The sequence below is a fragment of the Varroa destructor genome, unplaced genomic scaffold, assembly GCF_002443255.2.
Source record: "Varroa destructor unplaced genomic scaffold, Vdes_3.0 BEIS01000006.1, whole genome shotgun sequence".
NCBI lineage: Eukaryota > Metazoa > Arthropoda > Arachnida > Mesostigmata > Varroidae > Varroa > Varroa destructor.
The window spans coordinates 8288196-8301177 of record NW_019211459.1 but is presented as its reverse complement, the minus strand read 5'-3'; the positions used below and the strand labels follow the sequence as shown (position 1 = coordinate 8301177).

Here is a 12982-nt window from a genome sequence, read left to right as displayed (position 1 = left end):
CCTCAAGGTATGGGCTATCAAATATGGCAACTTACGGGACGGCCCTATAAGAGAGATAATTTCTAGAGCAAAGAAAGGCAATGGAAACGGGTGCATTTCTATCTGTGCGCGAAACGATTAACGCTAACTATTTAAGAAGCGAAACGAGTTTTTGCACCTCAAGCAAGGTTTCACCGTAAAAGAACGACGTTGCCTTCTTCAAAACTATCGTTACGTGGTCACCCAATGAAGCAGTTGTAGTCGATTTCCTCCGATCATATCATCGTATCCATGGCTATGGCCATATAAAATGCCAAATGAGGTTATTTAAACTACATGTCGAAAAACTGATACTTTCCGAATACATCCACAGGGATAAGTAAACTTTTGGCTTGGGGAGAAATTAATTTATGGTTTGATCAAAATAGATTCTTAGTTAGGACAGATACTGCTATAACTATAAGCTGTGAACCTCCTTATTGTCCTTGTGTGTCCTACTGGCGATTTTCGCGTTAATTATCTATTAACATTAAGTAATTGTTACTAGCTTTCTCTGATGCTTATTCGTCTATTTAATTTTGTCTAGTATGCAAGCCATGATCTTACACAGCGGGTAACGGAGTAATAATTGTTGCATGTAAGTGAACTCCGTGTCTCTGACATGTCTATATAAACGACCAAGATAAATAAAAAAAAAAAAAAACCATTTACAAGTTTGACATGAGCTCCACACGTTCAATAGCAGAATTAATAGAAATATTCTATTTATTCTTTATTGCAAAAACCACCGATACAATTAACTAGTAGGCTGTATGTTCTATTTATTTCTACGAATTCATTTCACTATCAGATATGGGGCCTTTTTGAATTAGTAGGAAACAATCGGTTCTAATATCAAGTCTAGTATTTGAGTTAACCTGAAATTTTACAGATTTGCGTCACGTATTGCAACACACTATTGCGTCAATAAAACGGTCAAACGGACGTTGCCAGCGCTATATAGAAATGAAACATCCTCTATTGATTCGTTTTCTAGATGAACCTAATCCGAACCCGGCTCACCCTATCGCGTAAATGATGAAGAGCGTAAATGATACCTCTGTTCTGAATGACTCTACATTGGGACGCAGCCGTAATGTTCTGCGAAGCAATGTAACTGTTCTGACAGCGGACATGAGCCTACTAGCTAAGTCAAACACTACGCTTTAAACCCGCCAGTGATTTATTATATTTCGAAGTCATTCCCCGTATGTTCATTATATTCCGTCAAAAAATCTAAGATCGTGTTGACTGTGCGCGTACTTCACACCCAGCAACCCTCAACAGGGGGCCCACGGTAGGATACTGGCGACTTCGTCCGATACGACAATACACAACCAGTCGGCGTAGTCGCACTTTGGGGCGTACATGAATTTCGATTGCTTCTACGAAACCGCTTTGTTCACAACAAACGAAGCGCCTCACTTGAGGGGTAATCAGAAAAGAGAAAAAGCACACGTCTGAGCTTGTTAGATGCATCGCCGTAATCGTCGCCACGTTACAATGTAACCATAATAGATGTATGCAATCACGTAATGCATTTTGAGTTTAAGTTTTTTTTGGGGGAAGAACGTTCTCTTAAGATAACTTCGTTACTATTTAGTCGAATCAGATCGTTCCAACACGGCGCTTCATTAATAAGTATGCGTATAAAAGGACATCAAAAGATGTCGTACTTGTTTACTAAGCACGGAAAACGGCAAGATAAGTAAATGATACTTATCTTTTCCACAATTCGCCCCGAGGTGTGAATACTGGTATCAATGAATCCCTAAGTTCCAATAAGAGAATATCAGAGCTGAAACCAAGGACGTAAGTGCACTGAAACAGATAATGCAAGTAAGATATTAGAGGTTTGCTCATTCATATAGGTTGTCTAGCATGTTTTGTAGGCGCAACTTGAAGAAGCGATCCGTTGATCTCTTTCAACCAGAGGCAAATGTCATATGGCTTTAGCGAACTAGGTCTCTTCTGGTTTAAATTCTAATGTTTTGTATTTCATTATAATGTCGTTAAATGTTTTGGGCGGTAGGTCTATATAAAGAGTAAAAATCACTCACTGCGGTGGTTACGAAAACAACCGTTGCTATGAAAAAAAGAGTTCGATCAGTGCATCATCCTTCTAGACGCGAAACAAAAAAGTACGCAAGAAGAAATAATGAAAGGAACGCGATATTCTTGTTGGGCCTGCTTACAGGACAATGTTCGAGTATATTGAAAGACTGTATAGTTGTCCAAGTGGGCCCCACTCGTTTAAGGACTCACTTCGAAATATCGTTAAATTCGAACCTCAGCGCAGACAATCAAGCTTATAAAATGTGCTGACCTTTATCGTCAACTTTTTCATTGGCGGAACAAACGCTTGTTGTTGATTTGTTCCATAGAGCGTCGACATAATGCGATACCACACTTCCGTACCTATTTTGGCCCACATCATTGCTTCAAGTTCCGATACAAATAGCCGCTAGCTTTAATATTGTTACTGTATTATTAAGACATTAGGCTAGATACAGCTAATAAGCCATTAGACGAGAAGGCATACCACGTTAAATGGCCTATCAGGTACTACCGTAGGGAATTGCTACTTATGGGAAAGGGGTTTTTAGTTTGGCGCCTTCAGGCTTTAGAGGTTTCTTAAATCCATTGCTCTATACGCCGTAACTGATTTACAGTACGATATTTTTGATATCTTTCTTTTGTTCGTTTTGTAAGTATTCTCGAGCTCTTATATGGGACGAAAATACCGATTAAAAAAAAAAAACGACATTTTACGAATCTCTAATAATTTCATAACTACGTTTTGCATAGGGTTCTAACAATACATTCGAGCGTAGTCATTTTTCTCCGGGCCCAGAAGAAAACTGAAGGCTTACTTAGAAAGGCTCTATACAAATAAAGCTGCTTTGATGTGGGTTTTGCATCCACTCACAAAATCTCAAGAGATCTACCAATCATATTTATAGAAAGGGGAAAAATTTGTCGGTAGTTCGGCTGAATACCCGCCTTAAGCGCTCTAAGAAAATATTTCGAAACACCTATATCGTAGGGACGGATCATTCTGTAGGGTTTCAGACGTTGTAGTCTAGCCCTTGCACTCTCGATCATTAAATAAATAGACCTCTTTAAATCAAAGCATTTACTTGTTGGTTATATGAATTTTATTTACGACACGATAGGATATATTTTTTGAAACTGTCAACAATGGAAATAAATGATAAGAATAATATATTGTCGTTGCTGGTGACAAATCTAGCATTGCAACGGTACACGAAAAAAAATTCATAGGTGTTGCTGGTTGATTTGATTATATTATGGTATAGTTAATTAGTAGCTACTCAACTGTTTGTTTGACAAACATTTGTACTTTACTCGCACTTAATAACTTTGACCATTGTACGAGATCTGTATAATTAACTGTATAAGAGTAGTTATTTTTTTTCTAACCTATAGCTGCTACTTTAGGTTTAGGTTAGGTATTTTGTTTATTGATGTATATGACTCGTTCCGTACAGCCTCGCGCAATCGGCGTGACACTCGTCAACAAATATAACATTGTCGAAGCGTCGCCGCCTAACACGGGATCATTTGATTAGTTTCAGGATAGTACGTTATCTATTGTATATATATGTATTGTATAGTGTAATACTCGTAACTAGGGAAAATTGCTCTTATAAGTTACAATCAATATAAGTTCATATAGCGCTTTTGTTAAAAATGTGCAAAGTAATGCAAACAAGAACGGTTTGAAGTGAAGAACCACTGATCAAATAATAGACCGAGTTCACAAACGCTAGGTTAAGATCTAAAATTAGCTAATAGATATCAAAGAGCTAGGTGTATTATCGGTAGCGATTACTTTGTACTAACACAGGTGGAAATTTGACGTTGGTCAATGCAATTTAGCTGAGATCTAAAAAAAAAAAGTCAGTCAAGAGCTTGCTTGTCAGATGACTAAAGCGACCCATTCTCCGTAAAGTACATTTTCACGTTTTCGACCTTCAATAAGTTTATAATGATATTCAGTGGGGCTAGATCAAATAGGGATTACTTCGGCCGGAAGCCACCGGTCTGACTTCCAACGCCAGGATGACGTACGGCAGGTGCCGTATGACCGTTTAACCGGTCGGTGGTAGATCTGGAACACTTTTGTAATGCAGAGGCGAAAACGAACACTGGTCTGACTCCTCAGAGTGTACGCAATGGCTCTGAGGCATTGATCAATGTAGTTTAACTTATTATATATTTATTATACATTACGAAACTAATATAGTGACGGGCCGGTGTCTGTGCAGAACGGCAGGTATCGTTATCCCATATGGCCTATAGTTTCCTCGTGCTGAGATTCTTGCGGGGGCTCAATATGACATGTCGTGCACAATGTCGACCCTCCCGTGAGCATCCGTGTCGCGCGCTCTTTGAGCATCATCTATAGCTAGACGGCATTGCAAGCTTAAGGTTGTGCAAGAATCATCTAGACCGTGCTGATAGAGCCCCGCCTTACGCGGAAAGGGCCGACCTGACGTCATCAGGGCGGGCTCTAGGACATTGTTTAAAAGAGTACGCGTAGCAAGTTGCCGTACATGCAAACCGAATTGGCGAGGGATACATTACGGAGACACGGATGCGCAGGAGGTAAGTGGAATAACAGGGAGCTGTTAAAGTCGGCAACATACGATCAGATTATCTATTTTTTTGGTTTTCCTTTTCTCCCGAAAGGAATAGGACATGATTGCGCGTCATGATTTACTCTAAGTTCCGTTAACTAACTTCTGTTTAACTACAGATATGAGCAATAAGAATCTGGTTGAGTGAAAAAAAACTTACTTGATATGGATCGGTAAGTACGTGAGGCGCACATCGAATAAATAGATGAAATTCACGCAATTGGATTGCCAAATTTCTATTTATCATTCCTAATTATTTCTATTTTTTTGCGGAACACCGCATATTCGAACTCAGTCCATCAGGGTGGGTGACAGGGTGGAATTAGGCGCAACAGGAACTTGGCCTGTTTTAGTGGATAATCTAGCTGTGACCCTGCGCAAAGAAATCAGTTCGTTCTTCTGTTACATCTTACGCCAGCGCAATGTTTACTGGGCGAATCTTATCGTACACATTTGCTTAGACTTGCGCCAATCCATAACTAGGTTCGTGGTATATGGTAAACTGGATGCGGCTAAGGACAAAAACATCCATAACGTTGCGTGCTAATGGAATTAAGTTGAGCCTGTGTGTTATTAAGGCTAACACTTAAAATCCATGATGGGGTACTAAAGTAGTCAATCGATCTTCAAAGTTGTGTCTGTCTTACAAGAAATATTCACTAAGTTGTTTAAGTTCTCAGTTCTTATTCCTACGATATCTATTGTCGATGTGAATCTCTGCGTTTTCAAGCGTCTTTTGTGAAACCACAAAAACATGAAAGCTTGACCTTCATTCTGGTGAAACACCTACATTGATGTACATATATATGTACGTGATCCAACTAAGCTACAAAGGTGGATTATCTAATCTGATATTAGAGACTAGTGAGACAGTTGAAGTTCACAAAATTTAAAGATGGTCTATGATATGGACATAGATTATATTTCGCCTGAGAAAATTTTGTTCCATTGTCCAGTTTTGCAGAGTTAGTGAGCGCGCACCCCCCCCCCCCCCCCGCACCCCTGGTTCAACCGAAACAAGGCCCGAGTCGGCTACATATGACATTATTTTTCCCTTGTTTATTACAGTGGTATGTACTGTAGCGTTATCACAAGCTTTATCCTAGAGCAAATAACCTTTTCTAAACAGTAAGCAACAGAGATCCAATCAAGACCTTAAGCTATATTTTATGATAATCTTTGTTCAAAATTACCTTTGCGGACAATTACGGGTCAAAAAACCTGGTCAACCTCTATGTCTGATGAGTTTTACGTCCGGTACCGCCGTTAGGCATAATTCCATCGGAGAAACGGCTGGCTTCCAGCACGAAAAGAACCGCGTGTCAATGTCCGGCTTCGAGCCTAACTGCCAGCTTTCTTCAGCGATTCTATAAAGGAACACCATTGACTGGAACACGTGCTCCTTAGGTTTAGTATCCAATGAATATCCTTTTCTGGGGTCCCGGGTTATGTTCAACCACGACCTAACCCCAAGCTACGATTGGAGTGGTGCTTAATCTCATCAAACTCTTAATATATTGCTATGCCTAAAATAGTCCACCTATATGGAGTGTTCTTCTACTGCCGAGGGGTTTAAGACATTCACGCTTCTTATATTTTTATTCAGGAGAATTTATCTCAGAAACATGTTGTTATATACACCCATTTGTTGGGTCGAGTGGGTGAATGTCCAGCAGGTTATGCGTGACTAACTGAAGTGTAATAATCTTAAAGCAGCCTTCTGCGCGATTCCTTTTGATTTTTTTGAAGAAAGCAAACATTTTAAATATGCGTTTCACAGGGCGTCAAGCTTTGAACAAAATGTCGAACAGATGCTACGATTATAGCAGAATTCGCCATTTTCCTCAATCGTCTCCGTTTCTTTTCTATCTATGTATTAAAATAAATGTCACAAAAAAAGAAGAAATTAAGTTAACTTGCCTGTAAGGTCGCCTTTAAACCTAGGTGCAACTGTCTCGTCGATCTTGCACAGGGCTGAATGACCTGTCAGACGTCGTGTGAAGGAAATCAAGCGGTGCCTCAGATTGTAAGCACATTTATTTTTACTATAGTCAGTTTGGTTAAATTTGGTAATAGAGGATAACTTAAGCTTTGTTAGAGGTTGGCCAGCATCTGCATATCTACGTAACGGCTCGTTTAGTGGTGTTGCGGCGATATTGCCGTGATAGACTTCATTCATATTGGGATAGTGTTTAACGAAATTTCTTAAACAGTCCTTTGACAAAAGATTATGCAAACGGAGACCATTAGTCGAAAGTGTGTACTAGACTCATACGCTTACAGAGTCTTGATCGCAGTGAAGTTCTTTCCGTCGTCTGATACCACTCATGGCAATCTCCTCAGTTTCAAGGAACCGTGGAAACTTCGAAGTTTTAGGACTCAGTTCTATTCTTTTTGTAATAGTTTATATGAAGTGATTTTTTTTAAAAATACCACGTTTGACTACGCATCGATAATAATAATAGAAAAATCGTACCCATTGGCCAGTGAGTAAGTTATTCCGTACGAATAGTTTACCAGTGCTGCTGGGGGCTAGTGAGATTTAATCAAGGAACGCTTCTGCCTGCCTAATAGCCACTGGTTCTAGTCAAGAGTTTTCCCACTTACAGGAACATTGTAATTAATGCATTATAATTAGCATGAATAGAATAGCGTATGGTTCGACTAATGAGCTTGTTTCTTTGCCATGCTGCAGACCTTTTACGTGCTGTTTATAGTAATTATTTCACCTGATAAACTTTTAGTCCTGTACAGATGCCATAGATATTTGTTTATTTAAGACGTTTATATATATCCCATTGTGCGCCAGACAACATGAACTTAGCTAAAGTATCGGAGTCTTATGCGTCCTTTGAAAAGCGCGGTTCAATTCATCTGAAGGATGTTGTCGGCAATCCGCAATTACTCAATCTGACGGAAAATCACAGCCGAAAACATTTGTCGAATAAAATCGTCGCCTCAAATAGTAGTGATGAAATAGATACCCATCTACCTCATTGCTTGAATTAAGAAGTTAATGAAAGTTACACTTACTAAAGAGCTACATTCATATGACGTTTTCGCCCAAGTAATTGGCGTCTTCATTCGACAACTAGCGTAAACACACGTCCCGGTATTTATTACATTACGTGTTCAATTAAGAAACAGAAGCCAAATCAATAACGATGTAGAGCACAAAAAATGTTCCACGTTCAGCAAAAATTTATCGTTGAGTTTGACGGATTTATATCGAGGTCTTGCATTGGTAAATTTCGAATTTTGATATACAAAGCAAGAAGCATGTTTTAGGTCCTATGCGCACCGATGATTCCGTACTTCTGATAGGGACAGAAAAAGCCTGCGTGGTTATGTATGACTAATACATCATGATAATTCAAGACAGTCAAACGTATTTTCCTCTCTGAAGTATATACACAGTGATATTTCAGAACAAATTGCAAACGAAAGGCAGACTCTGATCATTAGACGAGACTCTATTACGAGCTATCTGATTCGAAGGCGGAAATGCATAGAGCTAACGTGTTTATACCTATTTGAAGTGATCATGGCAAATATGACTTCAGCCCTAAGCAATGGACCTAGGATTGAACCTAGAGTGATTTCTGACTCTCACACTTCTGCTGAACAGTCTAGTGAGAGGCGATAAGCTAATAAGTGTTGCTGTGTGCTTTAGGGTGGAAAGACGACGCGGCACTGATTTCCTCTAGGTAATGCCCTACCAATTTCCTACTTTGCCCATACCTGTAGCTATATCCGTACAGGGACAATTTTGGCCGCTGGTTTTTTTTATCAAAACTACTTTATATCGTAGGAGAGCGAAGTATGTGAGCAGTTCTGCATATTTCGTACCTAAGTAAGACTGTATGAAGCCGTGCCGATGTCGCTCTTAGGCTCAACCATTTCTATACGGTAACTTTGTTGGCTGTCAAAGAAGTCAAAGAACGTCGAATCCAGGTATGTTGAATAAACGGCACTTGTTTACCGTGCTAAAAATTCAGCTTTTTTGCTTGCAATGCGACACTCTAAAAGAAGGACGCATACTTCCTTGTCAGTCCTGTTGCCCTATGTGTGCCGTAGGGCTTAATTTCGTGACCATGTCCTTTGCTATGTTGGGCCTACATTGTAAGAGAGAGCAATTATTAATTAACGAATCCATTGGGATGGAGCAAAACCATTTATTATGTAAACACCGAAAGTCCCTTAGCGTTTCAATTGCAGAATAAAGTATATGTCGCTACTATCAGATAATTAATTATTATGGCAGTATTTTTCAAATTTCACTATAAAAGAATAGTTGTGGGAATCCTCTGGAATAACTTGAAAGCGTTTTAGAAAAGTAAGCGCACATCGGAATGGAATATATGACTAACCCATTTTTACTGAAGTTTGCTGAAGTGCTCATAAACACCATTCACAGGAAAACAGCAAAGGTTTAGCGCAGTCTCAAATAGTCGCGATGATTCGAGTTACATGGAAGAACTTGAATAGCTAGCGAATGATGATGAATAGGATTGCCTTATGTGACAGGATTAAAAAATACGCCAACAGTCTCATCTGCATGATATAGTCTTCCTTCGGATCTAAAAAAACGATCAGCGAACAAATAAATAGTGGTAAAAGCCTTAAACTAGCTACCGTAGAGACCATAGGATCGTACAAGTAGTATGTGTCTAACTTTCTGCCTTGTGAACCTATCTGCATTCAACTTCTAATGCCCTCAGACTGCGTGAGCAAACACTCTGTTGGAGTATAGCGCGACATCTGCTGAAACGAGAAATGATTTTTGTTTAAAATTTGTAGTCATCCTCGGTAAATTGGTTGATAGTGATGATGTCTACCAAAATAGATTTTCAAGTAACCGTTACATCTAATTAGATGCTGTATATATGTAGTGAGATACAGGTTCCCGGGATCGTTTTTACATCGGTGGGTGGTACACATTAGCGGTCCTTCGGTAAAAAAAATCATGTCATCGATAACTTCAGTTATTAGCAACTGTAGATCAAACGTTCGGCTGCCGAACAGCAATTTAAAGATAGTAGCAAGATAGGAGAACACCGTATTGCTGAAACCTGCAAGTATCTCGTACGCGCACCATGTGTAGCCACAACTAACTTCTAGTCGACGTTAAGGCCTTATCAAAAAAATAGCACATTATTTTCACATTGTCGTTGGGAGGCGTGCTGCCTGTGCATGGGTACCATTGTAAACTCTAGGTATCCTTTGATAGTTTGGATCTAATGTATGGAGTTACGGGGACTATTAGGAAACCTGTGGTTCTCCTCGGTGTTTAGGCTACAATAGCGACGAAAATAAGGCGATACGCGTATCGTATTAGTATTTCCTATGCAATCAAGCCAGACCAGTCTATTCTTAGCTTTTTTTAACTTCGCATGTAAAAGCGCAATAGAACGTCGCATGTAAGCGGTCGAATTGTACCCCCGTGCAGACGTAATCAATCAAAGCATTATTGTGACTTATGTTAAGAACAGTTATGACAGCATCTATAGGTGGAATCTATTTTTTCTTTTCGCTATACATGGGTTAGGTGAAGGATGCTGGCTGTGTGTGCGAGGTTCGATAGGCACCGATTGTTTTGCGTAGTGATAACGTGCCAACTTCACTGTCTGCTTCTTTCTGACGTTGTTACTATTGATCAGTCGGTCATTTTCAAATTTCAGATTAAAAGAATGACGTAACGGGGACTCGTTACTGCTACATACAAAAAAAAAGATGGTTGCTTCAGTATATTTAATTGCAAACTACTTTCTATCGCATCGTACAAAGGACGATGATGGGTACCTAATGTAGCCGCGATTGTTAATAATTTTATTATTGCTAAGTGCCCACTGTACAAGCTTTTGATGAACATATACTCCTTGCATACGATAAGAAGTTATATCCTTTTTCTAAAGTAGAAACAGGATTAACAATGGAACTCTCATGACATATACAAAAGGCCATACTCGAATCAGATTAAACTCAGTTAACTTCAGCTATACGATCATGGCTGCCATGTATTTAGGTTTAGGATAAGACTCTTAACCGCGATTTCAGACATAAACAACTGGCTTCGTTTGTAGTTTTTTTTTGGGTCTATTATACTAGGTATATTATATATCTACAATTTATAGAATACTAAAAATTAAACTGTACTGAATGTTAAACAGATTGTTCAGAAAATACCATTATGGCTTTTCGTCACTGTCGGGGGGGGGGGGACGGGGGACGGAGGAGGGGTGGAGGAAATGATATGGGCTATCGTTATAAAAAAATGACCCATTGTTATTTTAAAGCTTGCGATGTGTGTTCCTCGAGTGGGAAGCACTGTCGAGTGCCTCTGTAATAAACCGCAATCCGTAATAAAGGTGAACAGCTCGTTTCTGAGATGCATTTTTTTTTTACGAAAAATAAATATAAGCATCGAAAATTTAATCGTATGATCTAATACTTTTCATTATCTTGAGCAGACGTATCGATGAGACCATATTAAAAGATAAACTGGTTGTACGCTCTATGAAAACATACATGCGAATTTAAAAAAATTTCTAGTATATTTTATAGGTAAAATGATCGAGAAAATTAACAGCGCAAAGCGATACGCAGAAAAATTTAGTGATTCGATATATTGGGCCTACATAACCTGGGCACACTATATTTCTGATACTACTTACTTCTCTTGATTTTTGGACCAGAAACAAGCTTAAATTGGTTTGTCTAGGCATATGTCTACATTGAAATACCTGGAAAAAGATAAGTATTTAATATGTTACAGTACTAAAAAAAATATACGACGAATATCTTGTAGAATGTTAACCATCATATAGATAATTAGTAGGGCCGTAGCCGGATGGCATCAAATAATTTGTCTGCGTTCGGAATTCCCAATGTATTTACAAAAAGTTTGCTATATGTACGCAGAGACATGTTAATCTCGGCTAAAGACAGATCGCCTAATCAGAACATCTTTGAAATGCGTTCGCCACGTTACTACGGAATTTAATGGGGATACAGACATCAAGAGATTTCAGCCGATGATCGAAGCAGAGAGATCTCGTGTCAGAAGAGGTATCTGAGGTGCCTGGCCTGTAGTATTTCAAGCCCTTACATAAAGCAGTACTGACAATCTACTTATGAGTAGTACGTTACTGTCCCAATTAGATAACTTTTTTTGCAAAAATGCAGGGTATACTTTCTTGTGAAATGTTCGTCAAGTGCTTCTAGACTGAAGAAGGTTTTCCGTTGTCATTCGTTACTTCTAATTTAGGTTTAATGTCTTTGTTTGGTTAGGTATCTAAACAAATCTTATGTAGCGTATGATCTTTTTCCCATTATACACGATACATCATTACACTGTTGTGTGTTATTGTGATTTCGCTAGATCCGACTCTAAATCCTCCATTTTGTTTCTAATAAGCAATTAACAAGGTAACTTGGACGATCGTTTTGCTTAACAATAATATTGTGCTTCATATATATGTTGCTCTTTAAAATCTCCGATTCAGATCTTCTGCGGAAATTGGCACAAGAAATGGCATACTCAAGTATCAATGTTTGCTTGTCACATTTCTAATTATCGTCGGGTCTTGAAAATAACTTCCAACCGGAAGCATAATGTTACCTCATACGTTCTTCACTCGGAGTTCCTTCCGCCAATCAGATTCTGCATGTACGACTTTCAAAGCTTATTTACTTAGAAACTCAATAAGCAAACCTTCGTCTGATCTCTCTGGGAAACGCTTCTGAAAATTTCAACAAGTAAAAAATATGATTAGTTTCAATGGATCCACTATAACTATTGGTTTTAAAATCGTCTCAATATGCACAGCTGATAAATCGGCCGCGGCACTATGTGCGATCTCTAAAGTGAAATACGGGTTGCGCCCTCTGGTGCCGAGTGTAACCTTTTCACATATATCTCATAATCAAGAAGGACTTCGAAGATTCATGTGCGACCTACAGATACTCCTAACCGTTTAGACGCGCGGCTGCCAAACCCATTGTCGAGCACAAATTATTGCTCCGCTAACGTTGTCGATCCATGGGCATGGAACAGTCTCTACCGCTATTCGAAGCTTTTTAGCTTAGCTGTCAAAAATTTTTCAACAATATTTTGTAGTTGCTTAATAGGCCTTAATAGGTCTGCTCTTTTTGAGGTTAACTACATTATTTAGCAATTCCTGTTATTCAGCCCTTCGGTAACCTAAATAATCTAAAGCATGGATCCTCCGAACATCCCCTTAGAACCGCTTGACCCGAACGTTCACTGTGCTAGCCTGTAAAAAGGTGGCAGTTTCAAA

At 39.1% G+C, this 12982-nt stretch overlaps 2 protein-coding genes across 5 annotated transcripts in view; one reads left to right on the top strand and one right to left on the bottom strand.

The window, feature by feature from the left end:
- Positions 1-736: 736 nt before the first annotated feature.
- The window catches only part of LOC111252244 (uncharacterized), a 132994-nt gene continuing 120748 nt past the window's right edge, over positions 737-12982 (bottom strand). Inside the window, exons 20-22 of one of the 4 annotated variants that reach the window (XR_015330344.1) lie at positions 12304-12424; positions 5876-6665; positions 737-1839 (exon numbers count right to left, since the gene is read on the bottom strand). The gene's annotated coding sequence lies outside the window, so the exon portion shown is untranslated. Of the gene's footprint in view, positions 1840-5875; positions 6666-8843; positions 12425-12982 lie in introns of those variants that run through there. The other 3 variants (XR_015330343.1, XR_015330345.1, XM_086993114.1) reach the window with 3 other exon arrangements.
- The window catches only part of LOC147754821 (uncharacterized), a 14280-nt gene continuing 5894 nt past the window's right edge, over positions 4597-12982 (top strand). The window contains exon 1 of the mRNA XM_086993125.1: positions 4597-4650. The gene's annotated coding sequence lies outside the window, so the exon portion shown is untranslated. The remainder of the gene's footprint in view (positions 4651-12982) is intronic.